The sequence below is a fragment of the Neopelma chrysocephalum genome, unplaced genomic scaffold (assembly GCF_003984885.1).
Source record: "Neopelma chrysocephalum unplaced genomic scaffold, ASM398488v2 Primary Assembly neopelma1_97034, whole genome shotgun sequence".
Taxonomy (NCBI): domain Eukaryota; kingdom Metazoa; phylum Chordata; class Aves; order Passeriformes; family Pipridae; genus Neopelma; species Neopelma chrysocephalum.
In genome coordinates, this window is record NW_020925676.1 from 3393684 (window position 1) to 3412958 (window position 19275).

General features: G+C 40.7%; 1 protein-coding gene and 1 long non-coding RNA gene across 2 annotated transcripts in view; one reads left to right on the top strand and one right to left on the bottom strand.

The window, feature by feature from the left end:
- LOC113961081 overlaps nucleotides 1-19275 on the top strand; it is a 521441-nt gene that overhangs the window by 66590 nt on the left and 435576 nt on the right. The window lies entirely within an intron of this gene.
- Nucleotides 17762-19203, bottom strand: LOC113961092. The gene is made up of 2 exons (XR_003532193.1): nucleotides 18805-19203; nucleotides 17762-18130 (listed from the first exon to the last, which is right to left on the bottom strand). It is a non-coding gene; the product is annotated as an uncharacterized LOC113961092 (long non-coding RNA).

The following is a 19275-nucleotide window of genomic DNA, read 5'->3' on the forward strand; positions in this document are numbered from 1 at the left end:
TGTACCCCATTTCCAATATGGAATTCTGGGCAGATAAATGCTTTTCTATGTAAATCTCTCTATTTCTCACAGTCAGCTCCAAATACCTGTAATGAATACACATCTTGAGATGACCTGGACCACCTAAGCTTTCTGCACAGTCAGAAGAGGCAATCTACTGGAAGAAATTAATCTGGTCTATTCTCACTGTCAGCTGCGACTTCACAGGTTCTATTGAATAACCTTCTACTGGTTGGACACAGGGCTGTCTGCAACATTACTAGGCTGCTAAATTTGATGTTTTTGTAGTTATTTCAGCCTTTTGAGGACCATCATCTGACCAGGAACTGACTATACTTCACACCTCCATCCCTGAAATACCTCAACATCCTCTCTAGGATGGTAAAGTTTGCAGAAGATACATTTGTTTACCAGATAGCAATGTATGGACAGCAGAGACTTCATCTGTCACCACATCCAGAATCATCCCATCCCTACTCTTTAGCACACTTTACTTGTGTCTCTGGAAGAACCAGTTAGCTGAAGGAATGTCAGAGTGGTTGGGAGGAATATTAAAAAAATCTGTCAAGCTGTTGTTCACTAAACTGAAGTTTGGCTTGAGCAAGGCTGATGTTTCCAGCTCTGGCAAGAGTTAAGGAGGATCTTCACAGAAACTGCGACTGAATGCCTTGTTCTTATCAGTAACTTCTCCACTTATAAAGCTCAGAGACAGTTTCTGAGCACTGTGTAAATAAAAGTAAGAAAGACTGACAACTGCCACTAGACCAAAAGAAATAAAGTGTCCTTCAGTTTTATAAATTATTGTTTATTAGCTCTAAAGGTTACACACCATTCCCCAATTCATCAACTTCTACCTGTCACAATCATTTTTACGTAATGGCCCAAGAGTTTTTAGAGGTTTGTGGGTTTGTTTTTTTTTTTTTTAAACCTTCTTAATTTACAGAAATAAATATTTTTTTGCTTTATTTCTAATGCAAGTTCTAGCACATGGGGTACAGTACAATCAGACTGCCTTGCACAACAACAGGAGAAGCAAATCTTTAGAAAATGAGCTAGACAAAAACTACCATCCTTTCTTCATAAGCACCCAAGGAGTTGTTAGACAGAGAAGGATCTTGATGATTAAAAAGCTGCATTTGTCTTTCACAGGAATTAGTCTTTACTCTGTAGCATAAAGGGAAAGGCAAACCCAGATGTGTTAAGTGATTTCAGGGGCCCAGTTCATCCTGGTACTGCAGGTTTGTAAATTCAAATGTGTGGACACTTCTGTTGGTTTTAGTGGATTTGTTCACATGCTCTGCATTGTGCATGTACTGAAATGCCCTGAGGAGATGGAACCATGATGGGCAGGTTATCAGGCTGAGATTTACAAAACTGCTAAACAACACACAAATCTGAAACATGACTCTGAATTGCAAGACTGCTAAATGAATATGTCTTAGAAAGCTGAGTTTAAGTACTGAATACAGAGCAGCGTGCACATAAATACCCAGGTCTTGTGGTAATGGCTAAGTATTGTAAACCTTCTCTGATCTCTTGATTCTGATACAATTTAGTAATAAAATAACAGAATTTGAATCTGGTCTTTGTGTTTGATATTTTTATTGGAGTAAGAAACTTATAGTTGTTTACTATCTATTCTTACCCTGTGGTTGTGATGAAAGGGAAGAATATTCATATTATTTGCATTTGAAAAGATGCAAGAAGTCTGCAAAGAATTGTAGTTGTTCTGTATCATAAAAGATATGATAAGGATCATCATCAAGCCCAAACAGAGCATATGTACATTCATTAACAGATTTTTCAAAAGAGTTAAGAGTACTTGTTCAGTCTTCTTGGGTTTTTTCTTTAAAGAAAGCAGTTTGTTGAAAGATCTGGGGTGAATATTTAAACACAGAATGATTCGAATTACACAAGATTCCAAGAAATCCACTGGTGAAAGTGATAACTTTGCATTAATGCTGATTAGCAGCTGAATTTTGCAGAAAGACATATCAAAGAAACTCTTTAAGATGTAATTAATAAAAATGGAAATTGCAGACACAACTAGATTACAAAAGACAATGAGCTAGAAACTCAGCTGGTACAAATCACTACAGCATCATTGAAATCCAAACCTAGCTCAGTGGTTGCTGGAGGACATCCAGATCCTGATTCCAAAGTGCCTTATGGAATTTGTGCTGTGCCTTTTTAATGGTGCCAGTGAAAATTATAGTGTTCTTGTAATCAAGTTATTAATGATTATACAACATAATTAACAGATTGTGTGCAAACTGTAGGGCTTTATTTGTTTTTCATTTTCATCATAGTATTTCTGTTTAGCTCAGATAACAGTACAAAGTTTAAAAAGGGCATATTGTTTTGTAAAAATACATTTTAATTGCTGGGTTCCTAATTACTTTTGAATAGCATAAGCCTTATATCCCTGCTTAGAACACGAATATCCCTTTCAAAACAGTGACATGGGCTCTTGTGACCAACACGATGAAAGTAGAAATGACATTTTCAAGCAGTGAGCTCAAGCTGACGATATGTAAATATGTGAAATGTTTAGGTCCTTTTCTTTTCCGTCAAGCAAACATGGATCCTTCTCTTGCCCCAACAAGGTTAGTTCCTCAAGTTACAACATATCAGTATTTTAATTTCATTCCCAAAAATCTATGAAGACAAATGTAAATATTCTTTACTTCTCAAATAGGTTTACATTGCCTACAGACAATTCTTTTTTTGTATGTTTCTTTTTATTGTAAAGGGCAAAATCCCTGGCATTTTTGTAAGAGAACAACTAAGTTGAGAAGATATAGTTTAACCTGCTTTTCTCTTTAATTTTTTTCTATAAGACTAACGTAAGTTACATTCAGATTTAAGCATTGATGAAAAAGCGTCATTAGTTTGTAGGCAGTTGTCCAAACTTTGCAGCAGAATTTCATTCTTATACTGTGATACAACTAAAGAGAGTGATGGAGGTCCTCTAGACTTATGCAGTTTTTAGAGCAGGTCCCTTCCCCACTCAGTTCAGTCAGGAAGAGGCTTATTTTGCTTTGTCCAAGGGAAACTGATAATCACACATGATGTAATCTGTTCCTTTTGGAAATGAGGAAAACTGGATGACTTACAAACAAGTCACTGAGTCTGAATGGAGCCTGAACAGTGAAGAACGGACTTACCACAATAGATAAAGTTCTCATTACAGAAATAATTGCTCCTATTTCTGTGCTGCCAGCTGTACCAGTGCCTCACTGTCAGAAATTTTTGGTAGACTTCTAAAAAGTATCATTATGGCATTATGGAAAATTTTCTTCCTCTCCTTTTTTTTTTTTAAATTTTTTCTCATTTCAGTTTCTTTTTCCTTTTTTTTTTAATTTCTTTTACCTTTCCACTTCCATCTTAGCTTCCTTCAAATATCTCCTGAGCTGTATGTTCCAGTAACAGCTAAGGTCACACTAATTGAGCACAAGTTTGTGCATCCACTGAAACTGGATGGATGGTTCTCCCTGTTCTCCCTGCAGTGTTTCGTTCTCACCTACTGCTTTCACAGAATGGAGAGGGTCTAAAGGACCTCCACAAAGATGATCAAAGGATGGGAGAACCTGTGCTGTGATTAAGACTGCAGCAGTCAGGTCTTTTCTCCTGGACAACACAAGGATCGAGAGGGGCCTCATTATACTATTTGAGTACCTATAGGGGAGCTACAAAGAGGGTGGATGATCTCTCCTCACAAAAAGCCACATGGAGAAAACAAGGAGAAACACTAACAAGTAACACTGGAAGGGTTTCATGTCTGTCTTAGTTTAATAAGATTACAACTTAGAAATTAAGAAACTTCAGGTGGAATTGTGGAAAAGAAAAAGAAAAGCTTTTTATTAAGAAAATCTGAATAAATAACAAATGGTGCAATCAAAAACTTTCAGAAGAAACAAAACAAAAGCCCAATCCCCCAGGTAGGCTGGGGAGAAACCCGTGGCAACCTGGGGTAGGGGGAAAAGTGGGGGAAACTGAAGGCAAAATGTCCCGGGAGTGCAACAGCTTCTCACAGCCACATGTGCTTGAAGCCACCGATGGCTTCACAGCCAACAATGAAAGAGTGCTTTTTCCTACATGCAGTCCCAAAGGCAGAATACCTCGCTCTGAGATGGGTCAGTCTCGCTCTCTTAGTCATTCTCCATGAGGTGTTCCATGGGGAAAAAAACCTCTGTCTCAGGAAAAGAAAAGGAGGCAGCTGAAACCAGCCACCCCCCCCACACACACACTGTCAGGTCAGCAGGCAAAACCAAAAACCTTCCAACAAAAGACTCCCCAGCCATACCTCCAGGCAACCATGCTTCTAGGGGACCTCCCCCTTCCCCTGGTACCGCGCTGCCCAGCGCATACGGCTTCGCTCCATTCCCCCTTCCACCCCCCCGACTCCCCCCATCCCAGAAGAAACAGATGGAGGTGGGGGGCATTGGGAAAAAGTTCCAACATCTCTTTTCAAACCTATGACAATGTCAACATAAGAAAGAAATTTTTACAGTAAGAATGTGTACGGACATATCCATGAGTCATTGGCCTGTGGCTGGCTCTTGGCAGCCAAGGCGCAGGAACAGGCTGTGGGAACAGGAACTTTGCAATATAGAGAGGAACAAGACTAGTTACAATAGAGATAGAGGGCCAGGTGTGCCACCAATTTCCCAGTCAAGGAGACATAGAGGTTATGAAGACTATGATAGGAAGAAGTAACGACCCTCAAAGAGGTTAAAGACCCCCGGAGTGCTCCTGACGCAGGCACACTCCAGCCCTTCAGCAGACGTGACAATTCGGAAAGCCCTCCTTCTGTCGCGTGATGGCCACACATGTCAGAATGAGACTGCAAATTTCCCAGATAAAATGCCCAAGCCTGTGCACCTGGGAGAGGCACTCAGAACACCGAGGACTATGTTGCATCCGCAGGGACTCCCGCCAAGTGTTTTGCCTGCTGAACCTCAGCATGATGGGACTCGGAGATGGACTCTTTGACTTCCAAACACTTCTTCTGGCATCAGTAAAACCTTCTAAGCTTTGCACTGCTTTAGCTGGACTTATCTGTTACTAATATTTTAGCTGAGCATATTTGTAACCAATAATAGCAGTTGCTTAACAAACTAATATTTTTATTTGAACCTACCTGTGGGTGTACTGCTTTTCTTTACCATGGAATCTCCGAATCCTAGAACAATCTTTTACTGAAACAAATTCCCCAGAGGTGTGATAGAGTCCCCATTGCTGGAGGTTTTCATGATGCAGTTGGACAGGGTCTAGGTAGTCCCAATGAGGCTCTCTCCCTTTCCCACAAAAAGTTGGACAAGATGATCTTTTGAGATCCCTTCCACCCTGGGCTGTTCTAAAGCTGTATCTGTAAAGCAGGCAAATCACATTCACTATTCTATTTTTAATGACTGTTTTTCAGTTCCATCAGACTCTTGCCCTGCTCAGCACACAGCTCTGTTAACACTTGTGTAGATGCAACGCAGAGAAGAGACGAGAACAAGTACCTGAATGTAGAAAAAGCCTCTTCTTTTATTAAACCTGTGGATGCAACCACCTTCTGAGCAGTGCTCATCTTTCAGCATTGACTTGTCCTTCAACCATTGTTTTGAGATTTCAGGCAAATTTCCCCTAGACTCCATGTGCTGCTTTATGACCTAAAACTCTTCCACAGGTTTTTGGTGTCTACTGGTCAGGCTGCACTGGATTCAGTGTGAATTGACACAGCTATGGTCAGATTTACTGTCAATTCCCCAAATATGAGCATTGGGGAATTCTCAGTATTTAATAGTTGAGAAAAAGTTTTGCTGATAGTTGTTGTTGGACATTGGCATATTTAGTTGATGAGTAATGAAACTTCTTTTGGACAGTCAGACTTCCAGTAGATAAGTTGTGAGGATATGTAAAACAGACTATTGGTCATCAGTGCCATCTTTTTCATGAGGAATGGAAGTCCTAATATTTGCCAGCAATCAATATGCTGTTCTTTGACATCAGTTTTTATTCATAACAGAGCATTTTTCTTCAGCTGCTAGGTAGAACTCAGAGTGCTGTGACAGCAGGAGAGATCTCAAAATTAGCTGTATTCTTGTGTAGATGGTATGATTCCGAAAGCTTCTGATACTGACATTCTGTTTGTTGTAGGAGAAAATTATGGAAATATAACTCAGTCTTTGTGATTATTTCCTGTTACAGCAGAATCTAGGCTTGCTTATGGAAGACATTTACCATAAATACTGGTATCCTTGACAACACCAGAATACAATAAAATGCCTTGTAATGAGGTACTTCTAAAAAATATATTCTTTAACTTGTATCTTGCATGATAATAAAATTGTACTGGAGCCATTTTTGGAAAATATTTTAGGTGCTGTCACCTTAAAATATAATATTGCAAGACATTAAAATGCCTCAACTTGCTACCAGGCATAGATGGTGAACTGGTGTGAAACCATCTTTGATTTTTGTTGTATTTCATTATATTTTCTGTACTTTAGCCAAAATGTGCCTTATCAGTCATAGAATCAGAGAATCACTAAGGTTGGAAAAGACCTCCAAGATCAACCTTTCAGTCCTAACATTAATTAGAGCAATTGACATTATCATGACATGTATCCACACTATGCCCACCTTTTCCAAATGTATTTCTTGCACACAGACACATTTCCATTTAGATGATGTGAGAGCAGTCAGTGCCAACACATGAAGTGTGTGCGAATACAACCTCTGAGACATCATGAAATTGGTACATCTCTTTTTAATATGTTTTGGGGTCAGCCCTTCCAGGTCAACAAGTACCTAACACCGAGTGAGAGAAGCTGACCTTGATTTTTCCATTGGAATGCCTGTGGAAGGAGAGCTGATGGAAGTGCTTCAGGTTCAGGACGTTTGCTGTGGTTCGAAAGGGGGGAATGGGCCGTGGCACAGCACGGGTCTGGGACACAAGGTAGGGTGCAGGTAGAATCTTTATTCCAGTGCGCACACGGTTTTTTATCAGCTCCAGAGGGGAAAAGGCCAGAATATAGGGCGGAGCAGGAGACAGACAGGCGGGGGTACAAACCAGGACAGGGACACGGGCAAAAGGGGAGGAGTGCAGGAGGAACCGGGGAAGGAAAGGGCAAATGGAGGCTGTCTCCGCTCTGCAGCTTCTCCAGCCAATCGGCAGAGAAACAGAGGAGCAGGGAGGTGAACAAGCTGGGACATGCCAAGAAGATACAAATTCTGAGGAAACATAGAATGTGTATATGCATAATAACTATAAAGCCTGCATCATAAAGTCCGTTCAATCGCTGTACATATTTTTCTATTTCTGGAATCATTCCCATTCCGATTCTTGGTCTTCGACAGACATTGATGACAGATGCAGTTTGAGCTGCAGCCACCAGATCCTGTGCTTGTATTTACCTGAAGGGTGGAACAAAGAGTCAGCCCTCATAATTTTTCAGTTTCAGAACACTGTATGGGTTCCTTCCAAGCATTTTGAACTTCTGTCTAATGAAAACCTGGCTGTCACGTGACAACCTTGAATTTGCTCTGTGAAAGCAGCATATCACATAATGCTGAGGTACCTTCAAAGAACATATCCAGTGCTACATTCAGCTTTCCACGGAAAATGCCAGGAATAAAAAGTGCAGATTGCAAGTCAAAAAATAGCCAATTTGTTCCCCCTTAAACCAACTAATGTCAGGTTCCTGAAGGTACAGTGAAGAGCTACAAGTAAATGGATATGTGCCAACACACAGATGATAAAGAGAGAAGTATAGTCATTGATGAGGAAGGGAAAATGCCTGGCTTCTTACAGAAGGGCAATAACATTAAGATGAAAGAAATAAAAGAAAATTTGGCCAATTTGTTCTTCAGATTTGTGAACCATTTAGATATTCCCTCAAAAGATTTATGTTGTTTCATATTTAGTATGAAAGGGCTGCACACTCAACTGTGCTGCAAATAGGAGCAAAGTGCTTCTTGTCCATAGATTTGAGGGAGTATAGAGATATATAAGACTGGAAGCAGCACTTTTTGGGTATTTTGAGTGCTTCTATTGTCTGAACATCCACTGTGCTCCACTGCACAGCCTACACCGTTCCCAGTTCCTGTTCATAATCACCAGAACAATGATGAGGGTGCCTATTTTTTAATTATACGTTTTATGTTGGTTTTAACAGTTTCTGGATCAGTCGGAACTGAATTAATGTTGTTGCTGAACTGATGGGACACGAAAATGTTACGCTTGAGTTCCAGGTCATGAGCTATTGGCAGTGATGGGTACATGTGTTACACTCCCCCTACCAGTCTACAAGTCCATGAACAATCCGTAATAGTGCACTAAATAACATTTGCATGACATATTTGAGTAGGTTGCGGTGCAATCAGAAAAGGATAAATGAATATGAGATGTCTATTATGTAGAATTTAGATCTAATGTGATCTAAAATACAAAAATTATTTGAGGCTTTTTTGTTGTTCAGAATGATTATGTATTTTAGTCTCAAAGAGCAGACTAGCTTAAAATGAAAACATTGCTAAACGTTGCTGATAAATGTTAAGAAGATTGGGAAAAATTTTTTTTTTTTTGATAAATGGAGAGCAAGTCAAATTTCAGTGCAAAACACAGGACTAGAAAATAATATATATTAATTGACTTCATTTGGGAACATATTATGTAATGGTGGTATTGACTCAAAGTTTAATGCCAACCTCTTACTTCAGTATGCTTATTAGAAAATGACTAAATCAAATGAAATGACTAAATCCCTCCAATTCATTAATATCCAAAAGAAAAAGGAAGTGCCTGCGACAATGTCATGCATTTGGGATATAAGTATGTGCAAAATCTGTAATGACATACAACAATGGTGTTACATCTAGAGCACACTTGTGCCAGTCAAAACACCCATGGGATTAATTAGTACTGAAAACCCTCAATACTGCAGTTAGAACTGAATACAGAAACACTTCCTAGTACCTACCACATCTGTGCTGTTGTGCTAGCCCTTCAAACACTTTCCCAAGTTCCACAGCTCACAGCTCAGTCTGGGAAAGTTGTACAGAGGGTCATCAGTGTCCTGGATTTCTTGCTGGGAGGGCTGTAATGGTAATGACAGGGTTTTCCTCCTCTTCATTGGGAGGAGGAAGACCTTGACGTTGGTAACATCTTCCTTCTTGTCCTTGGGTTCACCTGAGTTTATTTTTATAGGTTTCCTAATAAAACTCTGCCTACATGCTCCTTTTTATCCCTTGGTTCCCAGCTATCCAGTTTTTCTGAGGTTTTTGTTGTCTCCAAAAATTGTCTTTATCCAATGAACCTGAAGCCTTATGGTCCCTGATCGACAGCTATGACCTACCTGCAAAGGTCGGGACCACTGGCCTGTGCCGTCCCTGCTCTCTGTCACACTGTCACACCCTGACCCTGTGTGGTCATAGAGGTTCACTCTACACAAAACAACCAGCTACTGTCACCATAAGTATGACAGAAGCTTTCCAGCTGGTGAAATGTTGCAGTCAGGACCAGGCATGCTGGAATGCCTTAGGGTGGACACAGCACAGGGAAGTCTGGAGACTTGCAGTGTCGGGCCAAAGCAAAACCAATGTTACTGGTAATGCCAAAAATTGTATTTACCGAGCTCCAGGCACAGGCACAGAAGGTGCAGGACAGCAATAGCATGAGACTGAGAGGATGTGGATTCATTAATCTGCTGCTGTTGGAGAACACACTTTTCCTGTGCACTTAGAAAAGCTATAAAGGATCTTCATCCTTAAAATAGGCTTTGCCGTTACTTTTGCTAGCTACAACTTGTGCTGCTGCAGTGTTTGGAGACAACTGGGCATAAAAATGTGATGGAACCAGATTTGGGTTTGACACATTCTGCATTTGCAAGATGGCTCATTGGCAGGGGAAGGTGACATCACTTGGACTCTGGATCAAGCTGTGATTCTATAAAAAAATTCAGAAAGAAAGTAATTTTTTCAGGGTGACCAAATCTCCATCCTTACTATGCTTTCTGTGACATTTACATCTCTATTTTGTAGAACTGCAGAAATCCTAATATGCTTTGGCCCTGTGAAATGTTACTGACATCAACAAAAGTCATCAGATTTTACATACAAAAATACATTGTCGTAGGGTACCTGTTGGTAGGTCTTGGTCCGTGGGGGAAGAAAGACACACGACACGCAATAGGGTGATGAGACAGAGAGATGTCTGTCTGCTCAGCGTAGCAGGCAGCTTTTATTGAGATCGCTCCCTTCAACTTTCTCACACATACAATATAAACATATTCTTGCAAAAACATTTAGGCATGCAGCACCTGCACTCAGCCAAACAGCTTTAACCTTGTACTCTTTATAACTCAAGGCTGTGTCTATGGAAACTATCTAATTAGCTCCACTGTTCCCATGGAACACGGCTTAACACTTTGCAATACCTCAAACCTCTCAAGCTTCAATTGTGGGGCTGCGACTTCACCCCACAATAGATAATTGTTTTTCATTTGGGAACTGAAAGAAACTTGTTTCTATTGTTGATGACACAAAAAGAGGGCAGGCTGGTGCCCTTGTGCCTATGCCTTTTACTGCTGGCTGAAGAACAGTCTTGAAAGCAGCACCCTACGGCCCTGGATGTCCAGAAGGGAGGACCAAGAAGGCAGACAAGTTTTTACTACTGAATCTTTGACCTTTTTTTCCAAATAGTTTTATACATTCTTAGAACTCTATATTTAAAAAAAGAAAGAAATTTAAAGGGGAGATGTCATACTGTGTGTGTGTGTATGTGTGCCAGACCTCGAACATAACTACATCATAATAACACACACTCGAAACATCCATTCTGTTTTATGACAATTATCCATAAGGAAATTTCATGTAAAATTTAATTCTTTCATCATAACTACCTCACCTCTGAAAACGAGTAGTATTGCTTAGAGGGCCTCAGTTGCAAATGTAAAACATTCAAAAGCCAAACTACTCGGTTATATTAGAAAATACACTTTTCTTTTCTTGAGAGGCTGACCGTGCTTTTTATGAGATATTCATGAAAATATCCTGGGGCTATGTGCATCAAGCACTGGGATTTTGGTAGCAGTAAAAGAGGGAGACTGCAGCACGTGTGGGAAAGTAATTGTCTTACGAAGCACATGTTGGAAGCCATATTGGTCAAAAGAATTTTTTTTCCCATCATCTGCTTTATCAGGAAAAGAGGGCCTAGTTTTTGGCCTCCACAAATGTCTAAGGCTGAACAGATGTTCCCCAAAAAGCACTCCGTCTTTTGAGGAGTGTGCCATACCTGTGTGCAGAACTGACCATTAGTTGGGGGAGGGTCCTGCTGCCCAGAGCCCCAGCCCAAGTTGTCCTTGAAGCTTCGCCACATCCTCTGCCTTCTCTGGTAGTGCTGGCAAGTGACCCTGAGCACAGCAGAAAGGATTCCAGGGATTTGTGAGCACAGGGAGGCAGAGCATGACCTCCTACCGATATTTCCACTCCAAGGGTAGCACCTCAGGCCAGCACTGATCCTGCAGCTCTGGCTTCACAGGTGCTGTTGGCAGTGCTCTGACAGCCTGTCACCAAGCAAGAGTGCCCTGCAAGAGCAGGATGGTGTGGAGATGTCTCTCAGAGAACTGAAGGAACTGAACTGAAAGAATGAGGGTGCTGTAAATTACTTTTGAAGGGAACAAATGATAAAACCCTCTGTATGTGAAAATAGACAACAGGAATGAAAAGGGAAGGGGAAGGAGAAAGGGAAGAGAATGTGCATGGGACTGATCAAAGCATTAAGGTAATCAAGCAAAGTTCTTAGAACCCAGCATAATTTGCACTGTTAAGGAGGTTAAATAACAATATTGAGTCAGAGATTCACAATGTAGTGTGGGTTTTCATAGGCTGCAAAACACAGGCTTAATAACACGCACACAATAGCACAGAAAATGATATGCCTTTTTATCTTGATAAGTATTTGCTACAGCAACTAGGTTTTTTTGTAAGTAAAGTTTTGTTCAAAGGTCTTTTACCCTCTTTCCTGTTAAAAACTGTCTCTTATCAAAGAAAGGATTAGTCCCGTATCTAGCCTTTTTCTTGTCAAAGAACAAGTTGGAGTCCAAGCAAATACAAAAGAATACAAGATTTTAGAAGTCTGAAAATTACAGTGTTTATAAACCTGACTTGAATTCAGTTTTGACTTCTGAAGAGTTTAAAATCTTTCTGGTAATAATACAGCCTAACCTTTCCTTAGCAGTATTTGAAAAGCCAGACCAAGGAAAGAGGGTCTGACTTACTCTGCTGGTGCTTGCTTATATCAACATATACTGGGAAATTATTGTTATTAGGAGAATAACAGTTGAAATTATGCGAAGGTCTCTTGTCTTGGTGAACTGTTAGCTTTCTGTGATATACTTTAAGTCAACATAGACATCAGGTGGTTTGTTGTTTTCTTTTTCTTCCTCCAAAACACCCATAGATCAACATTCCTCTTAGAAAAACAGGACTTCTACTTTGAACTGAAAGGAAAGCTCTGCAGGGCTGCTTCCTATATACAAATAAGACAGTCTGGTGCTCTTATCACACCCTATTCTCAAACTCCTGGCATCAGATTCCACTCTGGGGCACCAGATCTTCTTTGTAGCCTGAAAGAGAGAACAAATTAAAACTTAAAAATTGGTCCTAATTTTAAAGCTGGTGTTCCTTCCACCAGAAAGCTTTTTTTCCTATGATCTGCAACCTTTGCTGTTTATTACAATAAATTATTTCTTTCTGACTGGCTTTACATCAATTTTACATACTTCATGAGCCTTTATGTTATCTTCTCAATATATGTTCAATATGTTCAATAACATTATGTGTTCATTACAATTTTGCAGAAACCTCGTTCTACTTTTGTCTCCATATTCCTGCAGAAGGTCATGTCACTGCCTAAAGCCTCTGGATTTCAGAGCAGTAAAAGTCTGGGTTGCTCAGATCCTGCTTGTGATGACCAAACACAACTTCTCAGCATTTCTGCAGCTGCTGACACAGAGATTGAAGACAAAACCCTCTGTTGTCATTGGAACACAAAGAAGAAGCTTCTCCCTATTGGAAAGTCTCTTATATTTACCCTGAAGGGCTGTTCCTTTCTCAACAGCAGCAGTAAGAGGCACAGAAGGATAAAGAAGCTGGTTGGCTGCTTTGTCTGGCATGTTAATAATGTCTTTGCAATGGCAAGTCCTTGCTGAGGATGAAGAGCTGTGTCACTTGTGTTTACTTTACATCAAATTAATGGCGCAGTGGGTTTTCATCTGCAGATCTGACCTCTGTGGTGACTGTTTGCCTCTCAGGGAGGTTTGTACTCACAAGGACAGTATCATTCATGTCAGCAGACCACAGTTTGTCCACATGTGAAAAATAATCCAGGCAAAATTACTTCTTAAATTAACATTTTCCTTTTGGTCTCAGACCAAAGATTTAACTGTAATGGCCAGTATGAACAAATTTGCTGCTCCTTTGCCTGGCAGGACACTACCATATCCAGAGAGCAAGGTACCAGTCCCACTTCCACTGAGGAAATGTCTTTCAGCTTTGGAAATGAAGAAGGACTTGCAGAAGCAAGTAAAGGAATTTCTGTGTAAGTTCTATCAGTCTAAATCAGTGTGATGCTTGGAAGATTTTATAGGTTTGCACCTATGTTGGTGTTAGAAAAGTACATAAGGTTCAGTGTAGAACTGTTTGCACAGCAGACCTGAGGCTGACAGTTAAGGGAGCATAAATAAAACAGTCCTTCCAATCCAAAAGGCTGATGAGAAATGTTGGTATTTCAGCTCTCCTCCATTGTTCACAGCATATTTTATGAGATTTTGGAATTGCAGCTCAAAATTATGGCCAAATTAAGCCATGCAAAGGGTGATTGTGCATATGTAATAGTGGAGGTCAATGTCAGTGTAGCTGCTTCTGGTAATACAAAGAACTCTTTTATGGTACTTTTTAAGAGAACTGTTTTTTTCCTTTTCATTCTTAACTGCAAAGCCTCCTTCAGAATATACAGCAAACAGGTCATTTACACATTTACATTGTCTTTTCACAATAGCAGAAAACTCCCCTTTTAATCAGCCTGAATTGCAAAATTCTCATCTGTATTCAGGAATTTCATTTAGTCTCTCCTGTAAACAAGTGATTTCCATGGAACAGGGTTGATAAAGGACAAACTGCAACTGGAAAGAGTGATTAAGCGTTACCATTATTCGTCTCCCACTTTCAGCAACCCACACTATCAAGCCTGAAGCTAATATGGCTCCTTGTTAAATATTTCTTATTATTACATATCCTTGTGCAAAGAGGGAATTAGGACTTAATGCTAGTATTTATGCATATAGCATTGTGTGCAATATGCAAAAGGTAAAACAAATATAACCCACTACCCGTACAGTGTATGGAAGAGACTGTTATAACAAAAATAGACTTCTCTCATCAGGTTCGCAGGCAGGTTAAACAATACTGTGCTTGCAAGTAGTCTGTTCTGACATCTCTTGTGTTACTGAACCAGGAAAAGTTACCTATAGATACTGTAGGATCCTGAAAGTCTCTCCAAATACAAATCTGTCTCCAGGTGACACAAGTGACTGCAGCAACCTCCAATAATGTAGTGGGGCATCCACGGCTGTTGTGTTTGATTTGTCATCAGGTGTATCGTTTTGTAATTAATAGAATCACAGAATGGTTTGGGTTCAAAGGGACTTTAAAAATCATCTAGTTCCAAGACCTCTTCCCTGGGTAGGGACATCTTTTGCTAGACTAGGTGGATCAGAGCCCCATCTGGCCTTTGGCAGATACTAAAGGACAATTTTTTCTCTGTTTTATATGAGTCAGATTTCCACGCTCATATTCGTGGGTGGGTCCAGTCTCACACACAATATTGCTGGGTTTATCACTCTTATCCTCACAACACAGCAGAGGTCCTATTTTGGATTGCTCTCATTGCTCTAAAGACCCCAGCAACCGGCTACTGCCTTTCCTCCCTCAGCCTGCTCTTCTCTGGAGGCTGCAGAACCAGTCTGTGCATGACCTTGACATGGGCAGGAGCCTGGATGGCAGGAAATGTGTTCAGCTGCTGAGTGGAATAGAGTGCAGAACCTGACCAGCCCTGAGGGCTTAGGCTGGAAAAAAGGATCAGTGACAACAACAAGCTCTAAATCTCAAAAGTTTCTCAACAAAAACGACAAGAGGCATGTCTTTGCCAAAGAGTTGGCTTACCTACAAATCACGGATAGTTCTATTGTTTTTGCTGACCCACCAGTTTAACACAAGCCAGCATCAAGCCTGTACAAACTTAATCACTTGCAGTACATATGTACTTGTCTGTAAATGCAGCTGTAGCACATATATTCAGATGTGAGCACATGTTCTTCTGAACTTCTCTCCAGAGGTGACTCTCTTCTGCTCCTAGCATGGACGAAGCATGTAAGTATCACCTCCTTTCTTGAGACCTTAAAAAAAAGGCAGCATTATCAGCAAATAAGTCCTGGTATCGCTGAAGGTTAAAGTATTCCACATTGTGGATAAAGACATTAGTGCCCTCTCTATTTACTGTTGAAATTGTTAATGTGTTAAGGATTCTCTTTGTCTTTTATAGGACTTTTTTTTCTTATTGCCAGAAATATTTTGATCCGCATATGAAATATTCAGTCCCTCAAATTTTTTCAACAGGTCACAGTTTCCCACTGATCTGTGACATAGATTAATAAATTATAGATTTGAAAGCTTTTCTGTACTACAAATTCTAATTATAATTCTAATATTTTAAGGGGATAAAGGTCCTCCTTTTTTGAAAAAAAATGACAAAACCTATGGCAGGAAGAGATCCCAAGAAGTCACCTTCACTTTAAAAGAAATTCAGCTGTAAATAAAGTATTCCTGATATTTATCTCACTGACAGCTACAGCTTATGAGAACAACGTATGTGACCAGTCCTTGTGCCCGTATAAGGACATATGATCTCCTGTGATGCCCATCATGGCTGGATGGCTGCTTTGAGTCACAGGACAGTGTTCCCAAGGAAGTCCACAACAACTGGAAATAGTCTAGCCAGAAGCTTTTTTAAAAACTTTCAATGACATCTATTACACAGCCTCTTTGGCAGCCTATCAATGTTGTCCCAAACCTGTGCTCTTTCAGCTGCTGTGCAAGCAGCAGATCCACACACAGAGTTATTTGGTTTTATTTCAACCTGTGCAGAGATGGTGCAAGGAGGTGAATCTGCAGAGCTAGCACACCTCCATTATGCCAGGGGCTCATTTGTACATCCTTCCAACTACAGAAAAACATCATTTCCTGTTCCATAACCTAAGTCCTCAGTCATTGGCTTTGCCTTCTCTTGTCTCCATTTGAAGACACACTTGTTTCACTGTGCAGGGTGTGTGAAGAAGGGGCTTATGTGAGTAGGGGGTGATCATAGCCTGTGTCCTGAAAATATATCCACTAAACCAAGAAGATACTGATGTCTTCTGATACTACATATTGTAGCATCACCATCCATGCGAGTTCCTTTGTGGAACTTCTCAAAAAAGAGCTTCTATCATTTTAGTGGTTACAAGAACTTGTTAATTCCCCGTTATCCACCGTCCTTCTGGATTTTTGAACATTTCAACATTTCTATCAATTGATCTTCATTCATCCACATGTTGCAGCAGTTACACTGGTATCATTACTCCACCACTGTTCCAGTTGGTTTGCCAACACACTGCCAAACAGAGCAGAGCTAGCTCAGAGTCCCTGTTTGTTTCTGTCAGGGATTAAGTTCAGATGGAACTCCCTGAGCTGTGAGGGACTTCCAGTCTGACAGGGTATGGATTTACCCTTGCTGGGTTTGCTCCTGGTTTGTTCTACATTGAGTGGAGTCAATTCTGGTAGCGGGCCCTTGCAGTGGGTTATCACTGAACATGTGACTCCACGGTCTATCCAAAATCTATGGTTTCATTTCCCAGCTTTACTGGAACAGGGGGATCTGCTGTCCATGTCTCGATATTTTCCCCCAGTCCCCTCCTCTCATTGCCAAAATCTTCAAAATTCTGCTAATTGCTTCAAAAAACACAAATCAATATTCATTTCAGTTGAAAAATTAAATTCATTGCACATTTCTACACCTGTGCTGCTGATACATAAACACACAAAAATAAATTTAAGTTAAAAAAATAAAATTTATTACAAATTGCTACTCCCGTGCTGATTTATAAATACACAAATATCGATTTAAGTTTAAAAAATTAAATTTATTGCAAAATACTGCACCTGTGCTGCTGATATATAAATATACAAATATAGATTTAAGTTTAAAAAAATTTATTAGACTGCTACAACTGTTATGTAAAAATATACAAATATCAACTGCAGTTAAAAAAGTTAATATATTGCAGAGTACTACAACTGTAGAGCCTATAAACTAATACAAAAATATCAATATACCTATCTAAATAACACCGTACCTATAAGTAAATAAATATAATTATAAAACTATACAACTCTGTACCTACGGAAACAAAACTACATACACATAACTATAACAATATAGATATAAATATAAGTATATATTAAATATAGTATATAAAATACATATACATATACATAGGGAACCTACATATAAATATACAAATATCAATATACCAATCTAAATATCCATATACCTATAACTACCTCAATATAACTATACAGCTATACAACTCAATACATATGTAAATATGACAAACATAACAATATACATAACAATATACATACATAAATATAACTAGATACATATGTCACTATATGCATCTAAAAATCCATATACCTATAACTAGATCAATATAATTATATAGCTATACAACTGCATACACATGTAATTATAACTAAATACAGATAGAAATATAACATACATATATAAATACAACTAGACACATACATAAATACAACTAGGTACATATATAAATAGACAAATACATAAATATACCTATACAAATATTCAACCTACATATGTAAATATCTATATACCTATAACTACCTAGGTATAACTATAACTATACACATGTCTGTATATAAGTATATACAGAGGGACCCCAGCCGCCCCATCTTCACCAGCTCTTCCTCGTTCTCTCCCTCCCATGCAGAGCAGCCCTCCTGGAGAGGTACAGATGGACATCTGGGAAGCAAAGGGGATATTGAGTCAACATTGGTCCTCCAGTATGTTTCCCTTGGCAGCAATTGTACTTCTATCAAGGACTACAAAATATCAGATCCTCCAAAGGAGTGTTAGAAAGAAAAAACACACGTTCTGGGGATAAATAATAAACAAATACCTTGTTTATTTAGGTCCCCTACTCATCCAATCCTCTTGGAAAACTGTCTAGCTTTGACAGGAGACAACTGACAGAAACCTTCCTGCCAGGTCTTCCTCCTCTCTGCACAAAACTCACAGGATGTTCCCGCCAGCTGTCCCTGCACAGGACCAACTCATCATGTCCCACGGACTCCCAGAGAACTCCTTAAGCCTCCCCAGAGCTGGGCAGGGAGCAGGGACATCCTGGGCAGGGCTGGGCCAGCTCCCCAGCAAGGGGCGAGGGTGTTCCCAGTGCAGCCCAGCCAAGACTGTCCTGCTGTAGCCCACGGGCAGAGCAGAACACATGAGAACAGCTTCCAGGCTGTGCCAGCAGATCTGCCTTCCCCAAGGACAAGCCTGTCCAGCCCTGGGTGAGCTGAGCTGAGCTGAGCCACCCCCAGCAAGGGCAGGGAGCCCTCCTGACTTGGAGCAGTACCCATTTCCAACCCCAAACTACCCTCACACCCATCCCGTCTCACCGGCCCCAGTGGCCTCACCAAGGGTCTCAGGCAGCAGCAGCAGGTCCCTGTTCAAGATGTGGCTGGTGGTCGTCAGCTTCTCTCTCTTGGCCCTCATCAGTCTCTTGCTGCTCACAAGGAATTCAGGGCAGTCCTGGCAAAAGTGGAGAGTCTGGAATTGGTGCTGTGGTCCAGCAGAGCTACAGGCCTGGACCCCACCGTGCTGCCCGCTGGTCCCCCCCTAACCCCTCAGCCCCACCATGCCCTTGGCAAACCCAGAGCCCCCGAGTCCCCTCAGCTCCCCCAGTCCCTTCAGACCCCTCCACTCGCCTCAGACCCTATTATCATCTCAAAGTCACAGTCCCCTTAGCACTGCCACCTGCCTCAGCCTTTGCCACTCCCTTATCCCCTCAGCTCTCACCATCTCCCCCCAGCTCCCCCAGCCCCCTCAGCCCCACTGTCCCCTCAGTGCCACCATCACCTCAGCATCATCGTCCCTTCAGCATCGCC